The following is an 11,858-nucleotide window of genomic DNA, read 5'->3' on the forward strand; positions in this document are numbered from 1 at the left end:
AAAGGAAGGTTGCTCAGAAGGTCCCTGAATAGTCATCTGGGGCACACACTGGGCTTCTGCTCTGTAAAGAGGAGAACAAGTATCAGCCTGGTTTCTTCTACAAAATCCCCCTGAATGTGTCTCTACCAATGGGACCTGGCCATTTGGGTTCCTGTCACAGGCATAATATATAGTCACATCATGAGTACTTATTTGCCTTGATGTGCAAGTAAGTATCTGTGTCATCGTAGACTCAGAACACAAGGGTTAGAAGGGACCTCAGGAGGTCATCTAGTTCAGTGGTTCTCAACCTTTTCTGTACCAGGATCCATTTGTAAACATCAGAGGCTAGTCCCAACCCCCTGCCCCCCATACCCAGGCCCCAGCCCCTCAGTGCGTGGGGCAGGGAGTGGGTGTGGTGGGGGGAGGGGGATCCAAGCCACTGCCAGCCTGCAAGGAAAAAGCCACACTTTCCCATATTTTTCTCCTTTAAAGGAGAATCCATTTTTAAAGTTTGTTCACGACCCTTTCACCATGAACGACGTGTGCCCACAGAGGCCGTGGAGGCATGGCGACCACCTGCAGGCGGTGGCAGCCAGCGTGGCGCTCCCGCAGGTGGCTGTGGTGGTGGAGGGGGTGCAAGTGGCGACCACCAGGAGGCACCAGCGACATTGGCCTTTCAGGGGGCACACCGCCAATCTCAGGGGGTGTGCCCCCCTCCACATTGCCAATGTCTTTCACATACTCTTGCACTTACACTTTCGGGCCGCGACCCACGAGCTGACAAATGCCAATCCAGTCCAGCCCCCTGCTCAAAGCACGACCAGCGCCAGCTCGAGCAGCCCAGCCCTCACCCAACCGGTCCGAAAGGATGAAACTACTTGGGCGGTAAACGCCTAGGGAGAAGAGAGAACCAGCGCGGATGAGCCCCCAAAGATGCCCGTCGTCTAGCCCCTCACGGGGCTGCAGGACACCTCCTGGTCCTCTGCAGGCTCCCGCAGCGGCAAGGTGGCCCCAGGTCTCGGAGCCCCGCTTCGTGCGACGCGGAGAGCGCCAGGAAGTTACTCACTGCAAAGCCCCGGGGGAGCCCGAGCCCCCATCTCGCCACCCAGCCGCTCCGGGTCGGGCTCAGGCAGCGCCGTAAGCGGCTCAACCCCGCGGCGCGCCAAGTAACTTGGAGGCGGCGGCCGGAGCGGGGAACCGGGACCGCTGCCGCAGCGCCCCGCGCCCCACCTGCTTCGCGCCCGCCAGCCCTTACCTGGGATCGGCATCGACGCGCAAAGTTCCCCGCGGCTGCCGGACCCTCTAGCGCCTTCCCCGGCTGGAGCCACCGCCTCGCCCCGCCCCGCCGCACAGGGCGCTCCCTTCCCTTCCGCGCCCCGCCTCGCCCGCCCGCCCGCCTAGCAGGAGAAGCCTCCTACGCGCCGCCGGGGGCTCGATGCACACCCAGGCCTGAGCGCCCCTTTTCCCCGCGGCGGGGGATCCCCGCCCGAGCCTGCTCTTCCTGAACAGTAGCCTCCTGGGAGCATGGATGTGGGGAGAAGTTGTACTCTGAAACTTTTGGCCTGTCACGGAGCCTGTCAGTCAGGGCTTCTCCACCTCTTAGGCTTTATGGACCTGAGCCCCCCGCCCTGGAAGTGGCCAGCTCCTACTTCTCACTCTTTTGCCATTAGGGCAAAATGCTGGAGCGGCTCTTGTGTTGGAGAGATCACGGCCCCAAATTGCTTCAGCCCTCCCCACACCTGCAGGCATCGCTCTGCGTTTACCTCATGGCCGCCTGGTGTGGATATGCAGGGGGATGTAGGGTCACCTTGGTAGAGTGTGGTCCAGTTGTCCAAGCTGGTTGACATGGAACCCGACGCCTTTATGTCCTTTATTTTCCAGCTTCAAGAGAAAAATAGAGGACAAAGCCATCCAGTTTTGTATCAGTAGAGGACAGAGGAGCAGAAAACCGGGATATCCTCTATGACGAGCACCCTTGGGACACGTGGTGCCGCAGACCCATCTGCAGCACCATACACCACATCCGCAGGCGTTTCCTGCTTTGCTACCTTGCCCCCGGAGATCCTGGAGTCAAAAAAACCCCACGACAAAAAAAGCGGGGCAGGATATGTGGCAGTAGCCGGCATCGCCCAAAACTGGAGCCTGGTTGGCCAGAGCCATGCTCCAGCTGCCAGCCAGGCTCCCACCTGCAGGAGCACTGCAGCTGCAGCTCCCTGAGGCCCCCAGGAGACCAGGTAAGGCTACCAGGGCCAGCACAGCTGCTGGCCCCAGCTTCCCCTACCCCACCCAGGATAGCCTTTCACATGTCAGAGCGCACGTGGCACAGGCCCAGAGATAAGTAGCAGTGGTGCAAGGTGTGCCACTGCTACTTGTCCTAAGAGAAACAAAGCTCCACACTCATCTGGACGCAGCTCTTGAGTCCTGTTAACCTTATGCCAAATCCTTGAAATGGATCTTAAGGCACCCTAGTTGAGACTCACTGCCTTAAATGGACCAGCAAAGAGCTCCAGACCATAAACCCTATTTATTCAGACATCATCCGCTCCTGTGTGAAGTGGAGAAAGTCTAATACTGGGCAAGGTGAACCTAAGGGTTGACCCAGTACCTGGCACTTCTAGCTCTTATGCCTGGCTGAACCGGGTGGTGCTACATGCACTCATGGTAGCCTGCTCCTGAAGATGGAATGGTAAAAATTAGGACCCAGATGGATAAAACACAATGTTCCACCAGCCCTCAATTAAAATTTGCCTGCAAAATCCACATAAACATTTAAAGAGCTTCTCCCTTCCTCCATCACTTAAAACATTAAACACATTAAGGAGTTTTGTTTACTTTAAAATCAATTAAACAAGCCCAGTACAGCTTCCCTACACTATCAGATGAATGTGTATGAACTCTGCCATATGAAAGTCATAGTAAGCAATAAAAAGAATAGGCTACTGTGGAAGGCATAGGAGTAACAGGATGGTCTTGCTAGTTACAAACTGCATTTGCTATTGCCCATAATAGAATTCATTGCAATTTCTGCAGTAAACACAAGGAAAAAGTGTGAAAATACCTTAATAATGAACATTTACTTAGCACTTTACCTGTTCAAAGTGCTTTCCAGAGATTATCTAACTAATCCCGAAACATAGGCAAATATTTATTTATTACGCCTACTTGATAGACAAGCAATTTTGCCCAAATTTCCGTAAGTTATTTGCACTACGTTGTTAGAGCAAGGATCTATTTTCCAGACCTGTGTCCAACCACTTGTTTCCTTTTTCTCTCTCGAGGCATTCCTTGCAGAACTGTGTATTCATCTGGCACTTAGACCTTAACCACACATTGACTCATGGTCCTGTCACTTATTTACTTTCACAAAGCAACCAGAAGCACTAGTTCAGAGCGATTAATTACTAAATGCAATTGAAATCTCCTGCAGGATGAATTATACAGAATACAGTTATCCAAAACACAGCTTAGGCAGAACATATAGGTAAAGATGAGCCATGGACTCTTCCGCAGCCAAAAGCAGCCAAGACCTTGGTTTGGTGTAGTGCAGTTCCTTGTGGGTTTTTTTATTTAAGTACTAACTCATTGTGATCCTGCTTAGTATATGCTGTGTGAACAGATACAAGCAGAGCATGCGACAGAATGACCTCTCAACTTCCACAGTCACTCCTCCTGTCTCCTAGCACAGAGAACTTAGTCGCAGTTCATTATAGAGGCTGGTAGCTGAAAGAAAAGACCCAGAGAATTCTTTGACCCTGAAGCAAAATATCCTTTTGTTTTTTTTAAGCAAACAAATATGACTCCCTGCTTCTGAAATCCTGCAGTCATAGCTCAAAGACGCACATAACAGTTAGTAAGTTCAACATTAATGGGCCTCTATAAAAGGTATCTGTATAAGTTTTCTGTGGTTTTTCTACTGCTAAGAGCTTTTCTCTGCCTAATTAAATTGACTGCTACCTGATTAGGATAGCTGTGCTCCTTATAAAAAAATTATAGCAGAACATTTATACTAGATTTCTATTGGTTCCATTTGGTCAGCTAAAATTCGGAACAAAGCAACAGACCTATTAAACTATTGTTCCTAGGACAATGCTGACTTATTGAAATATTCTAATAGAGCTTGCTGAAACTCCTAATAAGGCTATTTTGAATACTGTTACTTTCATTTTGTAGGACAAATTGGAAACAGATCTTACTTTGGCCAGATCTACTCAGAAGCTACATATCAGAACCCATCATCTGATTAAAATCTATATAAAGTGTGTGTGAGATCAGGTGCTTTCATCTTTTTGAAGAAAGAGGAAAGATACTAAATGCCTTGTAACAAAGGCAAATTTTGTTTAACAACTTTTTTAAAAAGTGTTCTTAGCTGACATACAGCTGTTCCCCTAAGCAGACAAAACAAAAGGTGTATTTGAACTAGAGTCTGAGGAATCTTTCTGAGATTAAAATTTTATCACAGTGGTGAAGTTAGATCCTGGGGCTAATATGCAGGGAGTGTGCTTGCCTTGCAAATACAACAAGAAATTTTTGGGCCAAGTACGGACCTTACACTTTTACCAGGATACGTGACTGGAAATCAATCTATACCCGTGTCACGGAGTGGGGCCTAGGAGTGGCCGTGTTCCCACTAGCGCCCCCTGCTGTGCCAATTAGGTGATCCAGCACCCTCTTACTCGCCTGCCATGTCTTGTTGTTATATGGTTCTATAAGGGAGGCTGCCTCTTATCACCCTGGACATTGTGCTATGCTTGTAGCATCCCCCGTTCCATATGGAGTGACCTGGTGCACCCCAGCCTGATGGGCTATGCGTGCCTCCTACCTCCCTTTTAGCCCGCCCCAAGCCTCGCAGCTCTTCCGGACGTTATCAGGTCCTTTTCCTTTCTGCGCCCTGCCTAGCACCCTTGGGCTTGTCACAACCTCGGCACCTCTTCTCTGGTGCCCCTGGGCTTGTCACGCAACCGGCGCCCCTTCTCTGGCACCCCTGGGCTTGTCACGCAACCGGCGCCCCTTCTATTTGTTAGCCCTCTCCGGCTTACTAACAGTACTCTTCCCAGTTGGGCTCAGGCAGCCCGAGTCTTACCTGGCCCCTTTGACCCTTCGGAGTCCGCAACACTGGGAGTCCTTCTGAGACTCTTCCCGATTGGGCTCAGGTGACCTAAGCCTTACCTGGCCCCTTTGACCCTTCGGGGTCCCCACCACTGGGGAGCCCCTCTGGGATCCTTCTCAGTCTGCACCCCTCCTGGGGTTTCTATCAATAGTATACGCCCACTCCTGGGGCTTCGCTCAATACTTGCCCTCACTGGGGTTTCTCTCTGTACACTCCCTCTCGTGGGGCTTCCCTCAAGTATGCGCCTGCTCCTGGGGCTTCTCTCTGCCCTCTCCGAGCTCTCTAATCACAGACTCACCCTCTCTGGGCTCATCTCTCTAGTAGCACCCACCCTGGGCTTCTTTTTGTGTGGCTGTCCCCTTGGAGCCTAACACAAGCCCCTGCAGGCTTCTCACTGGTGCTCCTTGCCAGTGGGACTCAGGTGGCCTCAGCTGTGCCTGGTCCCAAAAATCCTCTTTGCCCTTCTCAGGGCTGGGGTCTTGCATCCCAACTACAGTGCCCTCACCAGCACTGTGCCCCTACCCAGGGCTGGGGTAGTACACCCCACAATGTAGCACCACACTCAGGCACTGGGAGCACCCCCACTCTACTGGGGCACTGCTAAATGAGGCCTCCTCCATCCCCTTATACCAGAAGACAGGGTGAGGCTATAACAATAACTAAACAGAACCATAAACCAGCCAGCTGTAACACAACAATAAGCCTCCTGGCTATAACATAGGATCTAGGCCCACCTGGATCTCTTGCAAAGGCCTCCCAGTCAGGGTTCTCGCCACCCTTACCATGGTGCAGCCCCTTGTCTGCTCTGCTCTGCTCTGCTCTAGAGCTCCTGCACCTCAAGCTGCTAAACAGGAACTGCTACTAGGCTTTGGCCTGGGCTGTTTATAAAGGCACGGCCCTGCCCCCTTCTGGTCACGTGACCAGCCTGGCTGCTTCGGCAACCAACACTGTGCTGTCTCAGGGAGCTTCAGCAGCCCTTATTCCTTCATAGGAACAGGGCACCCAAGTGCTCCTGTAACAACCTGTAACAGAACAGAAGTTCAGCACACACAGACTGGTTTAAAAGTGGCAGAACCCAGTCTAAGATTTCCCCCCCCACACCAAACAGTGAATGTCTGTTCTGTTCCCTACAGATCTAAACTGTGCCACTTTCAGAAGACCCCATAACTTAAATTGATTCTACATCAGTCTTTTTGAATATCTATACCTAGCCTTTGAGGCTTGGCACATGGCAAAAGAAAAACAATGTAGACGAGTGGTAGCAGACTGCTGGATTGGTGCAACTTCCATATCTCAAAACAGTTTCTTGCTAGCATGGTGGCTCTTCCAGTCTTCTTGCAGATGGCAGATAAATGGTTAGAAGAAAATGTCATCTTTTGAAAGCAGTAATGACAGTTGTTGGCTATGCTTTCTCAAGGTAAATAATATGAGAAATTATGGCCTTGTCACAGAAGGAAGGTACAAGTCATGAGTTGATAGTAAAGCCTACCAAACTTACAGGTGCTATTATTTAAACTAAATTGTCTGTTACTTTGCAATAAAACCAGTCCAAGGCTATTGAAGACTACTTGACTGGTGAACTGCCAGCACAAGTGAAAGAAGATACACAAAGATAACCATAGCTATCCTTTCTCATCACTGGTTCTGCAAAGCTAGCAGGCATACTGAACAGACTTTTCTTCTATATAGACTTTCCCCCACCAAATCTTAAGTAGTTATAGGACCTGTGACTACTTTAACAAACCACTGTCCCTAATTGGCTCTTCTGTTGTCTCAGCCTTCCATATACCCCAGGTTTCAGTTTGGCAGTTTTCAGCAAAATGGGCTTATTCACTTACACAAACATAAAAATGGGCACATGTACACAAGATGTTTACTGTGGAACTGACTAATTAGTGCGTGTGGTGCTATTCGGCTGGAGTAAATTAATTAACTTGCCATAGGACAGTACTGCCAGACACAAGTGCTATCTTATAGCGGAGTTATTTACTCTGCCACAATGCACATGTAGATGCTGATGCCAGTAGCTGGGATACAAAGGTACTTCAGTATGGGGACTGCCTGATGTTCTGTAGCACCCTCAGGCAGCCCCTCTGCAGCATGTTGATCTGGGCCAGAGCATCCCCAGACTGGCAGGCTGACTCCCAGGGCTCCCTGCCAGCTGGGGTTGCTCCACCCCAGTTCAACGTGCTGCAGTCCTGGGTGCACATGAAAACACCACACCCAGGAGCAATAAACTCTGGCACAAGCTGTGCCAGAGTTTATTCAGCTGCATTAATAGCATGTGTAGATGTGTGTCCCATGATTTCTGAGTTTCATCAAAATGTGTTTCATCACTAAAGATTTCTCTAGCCAATACCACACTGGGGGTGTGCACCTGCAGTTCAACATGGATTTGAGGTTGATGTAAAATTCAAGAAGCACTAGTGTGATATATCTTGGTAATTCACTGAAGTAAATTGCATTGGTGCTTCTTGAATTTTACATCAACCTCAAATCCATGTTGAACTGCAGGTGCACACCCCCAGTGTGGTATTGGCTAGAGAAATCTTTAGTGATGAAACACATTTTGATGAAACTCAGAAATCATGCCTTCCAATCCCCTGAGACAAAAGAAGTAATACACATTTTGGGCTTTTTGAGTTAATTTATAGCTGGTTCAATTATAATATAATACTACTTGCAATATTTTTAAAAATTGTTTGCTACTGATTTGTAAATGTATATGTAGCAGGATGGGAGGCGAATGCTCCCTACTGCTTGATTCTGTGAGTTGCATATGCAGTCTACTTCTGCCCTGCAATCCTTTAACTATGATAGTCTTTTCCTGTGCATACCCCTGATACAGTAACTCACTAAGGCAGAGCTCATAATTGCTTCCCTGGTTGTTGATACCAGTATTTCCCCTAGCACCAAGTGTGATTGACCTAGGGGAGCCCAGACCTACACATCCTTACTGGGTTCTAGCCCAGGGCTCTGAAAGACCATGAAGGTTCACAACAACAATCCTCACTTCATTTAGAGTACTGTCAAATTTCTGAAATCTCTCCCATCCCAGTACTCTATCTCCATTCCTTTTATGCAGCCTAAAATCTGGCCTTTCACTAAAGCTTCTCATGAGGAAACTTTTCCCATTGGGAACTGTCCAGTAGGGCTGTGCAAAGCTCTGGTTTCTGATTTGATTCGGCAGAGATTTGGCCTGATTCAGTGGCTGAATCTCCGAATCTGAATTGAATCAGGAGACCCTTTAATTTCTCCAAATCAAATTGGAACCCTCTGAATCGATTCAGAGAGATTCGGAAAGACTCAGTGATTCAGACATAGCTTTAAATGTTTTTTCTACATACCTCAAGGTACCAGGCAGCTCATGAATGCTGCAATGCTGGGACTGATGAAGTGTCCCACAGGAGTACTGGGGGCTCCCGAGCGCACTCAGCAGCAGACCCAGAAATGGACCAGAAGCACTTCCGGTCCACTTCCAGGTCCACTGGAGTGTGTGTAGGGGGCTCCCCCTGTGCCTACCTGGCTCAGCGACTGGTGCCTCCTGGGTCTGGGGAGGCACCCAATGTCCCCCCACGGCCAATCGCAGAGCTGGTGGGTGCAAGGGGGCTCCCCAGCCGACCCAGAAGTGGACCGGAATTATTTCTGGTCCACTTCCGGGTTTGCCATTGAGCATGCAGGGGGCCCCACCATGCTCCCCTGGGACACTCCATCCAGCCCAGCATCGCAGCATTCATGAGCTGCACCTGTTATCTTAAAGTATGTAGAAAATATATTTAAAGCTGTCCCTATGTCTAAATCGCTGATTCTCCAAATCAGCATCAAATCTTCAGATTCGGATTCAGCCAAATCAAACTGGAGACAGTGATCCGAATCAACAAATCAAATCACTGTCCCCGATTCAGGCCAAATCCAAATCAAATATGGCCTGTTTCGCACACCCCTACTGTCTCAGTCTGATCCACAGATCTAGGAGCTCCTTCAGTTATCCAACCTGGACTAGCTTCCTGTTGATAGCAACCTTTATTACAACTACAGGAGAAGAACATGAGGTGATCAAGCCTTTCCCTTAAAAACACAAATGCCTGGGCTTCCTTCACAGCTCACTTTTGTCTTTGCCTATGTGGATTTCACATTCCTATCTCAAGAACCCATTTTCTGCATGAGAAATATTATAGCAAATTGATGGCTTTCAAGAGAAACTAATCCACTGTGTAAGCATACTTAGAACAGTGATTCTCAGCCAGGTTGTTTTGGCACCCTGGGCTACTTTGAGATCTTTTCAATGGTTCCACGGGGTGCCATGCAATGTTAGCACTGGGAGGTGTGCAGACATGAGTGATAAAATAAATACAGAGTTTTCAAAAAAGGAAACCATGGTGTTAAAAACATTCTGATGTGTTGTTGTCTTTTTGATTTATTTTAACAGAAATATTACTCTTGTATTTATCTATAGTAAAAAAAAAAAGAGTGAAAACTATGTGCTGGCATTTTCCGAGGGGTGCCTTCAGTTTAAAAAGGCTGAGAACTACTGACTTAGGGTATATCTACATAGCATCCTTCCTGACCTTGGGTCTTCTATCAACAAAATAAGCCTCATTATTTATTCCACTCCTACTGCATACACCAGAGACTGACAATTTAGGCAGAGCAGATGCCTGGGAATGTCCATGACCACACACCCTGGAGCCATGCAAAGGCTGTCTGAAGTGCAGCTAGGTTTGCCCCAAGCCATTCAGTAGTGTTTCCAAGCTGTGTATTCTCTCTAATTGCACATCTTTAGTATGAAAAATGGGAGTGAGTGAATAGCTCTTCCATTGTCAGCAGTGGAGTCAGGAGGGAAGCCATATATGGTTCTATTTTCTTGATTGAGAGCCTAACATTTGTATCTATAAAGCATTACTGTGGCACTGGGACATTTGGTTACTTCTTGCTAGGCCCAGATAATGTTTCAACATAAAAAAATTTGGTGTAATTCTAATTTTGAAGTTCTTAAAGGCTCTCTCAGCAAGAACTGCTCTTGTCTCTTTAGTCACAAATATCACATGATCAGTTGAGGTGCTATTCCTTAGCTGTTGTGTTCAAAATAGCTAAAAAACAAAGCAATTTGAATTTAAGCATTTTTTAAAGTTTTCAATGAAACAGCTGTGAGTCTAGACTAGTCTAACAGAATACAGTTTCCTTAGGAGGCCCCAGAGAGCTGGTCCCCAGTTTTTGTTCTTTAGGTTGGTACATCTGTGGCTTCACAATCCTAGAAGGCTCTTCCTGGGAGGAGAAATCACAGTTCAGTGCCTTGTGCAAGAAGGCCAGTGAAAGTTTCGGTCTCATTAAGACCTAAAATTTCCCCAAAACACAGTATTGCAAAGAGAATTCCCCATTGATTTAAAAGCACACAATGCAGCTTGTAATAGGTCATGGCTGGACCCAGCCAAGGGTGCCTGTTAGCGATCTCTGGCAGGAAGTTATGGCCTCACCTCCAGAGTCATCCGCCACGACTTGATGCTAAAATGTAGAATTCTGTAGCTGGGGTGTGGTGACACCTGCCGTACCAGTGCCACATCTCTGTCTTTGCGACGACCAGTCTGATGTTTGTGTACATTGTCCTCTTGTGTGTGATAGTCCAAGAGGAATGGCCCAGTCTACTCTGTTGCTGGACACTATCCTGAGTGAGGACCACAGGACCTATTGGAAGCACTTCCACCCCTATACTCCTTCCACAAACCTCCATGTCTTTAAGTCAGTCACTGGGCCCTGGGTCAGGCTGCAAACACTCCAAACTGCACCTAGTCTCCCAGCTTGGGTTGGAGTGCTTTCTTAAGGAATAAATCCCAGTCTTCCTACTCAGGATGCCTAAGAGACCATTTTGAATAAATAAACAAAAATGTGGGCAGAATTGCTGCCTCTCATCAATTGTCAGTGCTTGCTTCTCAGCTTCTCATCCGGGGCCTCTCACCCTCCCTCTTGTCCTGCTCTTATGGCTGCCTCCACGGTGCTCCAGCTGGCTATCAGGACCAAATTTAAGAAAGGTGCTGGATAACACCAAGTTAAGCTGAACACGTACAGGCAAGTTAATGGAAAAACCCCAAGAGGCCAGTATGCATGCCGAAACATGACCTACGCTTGACCCCTTTTGACATTTACAATGAGGTAATCTGAATTGGCACTATGCTCATGCCCGGTTGTGTTCTAGGCATGATGTAACTTAACTAGAAACTTCCATGGGGGAAGCCGTGTGATTGGCCAGCTGAAACATACTTAAGGCCAGTGAGTTTCCGCCCACAGCGGAGACCAGAGCAGAAGGAGACTAGACCAGATCTCAAGAGAGACCGCTATAGCGAAGACTGCCTCAGGCCTAGAATCCTGGTTCATAAGAGCCATTGGTCTCCCTGCCACCATTGTATCCCGGTGTACCCCTTCCTAGGAAGCGTTCGTCTTCATATCGACCACTCGTTATCGACCATCTGCTCATTCCAACTTTCATTCGTCTCGAACTGATTAGTCGTTTACTACGTTCCGGTCAACTCGTTCTATGTTTCCAATTACTCGTTTGACTCGTTCCAGTTATCTCGTTCATCGTTATCGTTACCGACTTGGCTTCGTTTCTTGTTTCTCATCATTTTCTCGTACCGATTGTAACCAAGATTGACCTGGCTTATGCTACAATACCATCAGTGGCGTAAGTAAGAGATAAAATAAAAGCCTTCTTTTGAAACCATAGGATCCCAACCATACGCGTCCCAACCTATCTGACTCCTCACTGCTAATCCCA

General features: G+C 48.2%; 1 protein-coding gene across 1 annotated transcript in view; it reads right to left on the bottom strand.

The window, feature by feature from the left end:
- CHST9 (carbohydrate sulfotransferase 9) overlaps positions 1 to 1,306 on the bottom strand; it is a 170,706-nt gene extending 169,400 nt beyond the window's left edge. Inside the window, exon 1 of the mRNA XM_019547308.1 lies at positions 1,238 to 1,306. The gene's annotated coding sequence lies outside the window, so the exon portion shown is untranslated. The remainder of the gene's footprint in view (positions 1 to 1,237) is intronic.
- Positions 1,307 to 11,858: the final 10,552 nt, after the last annotated feature.

The sequence above is a fragment of the Crocodylus porosus genome, unplaced genomic scaffold (genome assembly GCF_001723895.1).
Source record: "Crocodylus porosus isolate Cpor-Errol unplaced genomic scaffold, CroPor_comp1, whole genome shotgun sequence".
In the NCBI taxonomy this organism is placed as follows: domain Eukaryota; kingdom Metazoa; phylum Chordata; order Crocodylia; family Crocodylidae; genus Crocodylus; species Crocodylus porosus.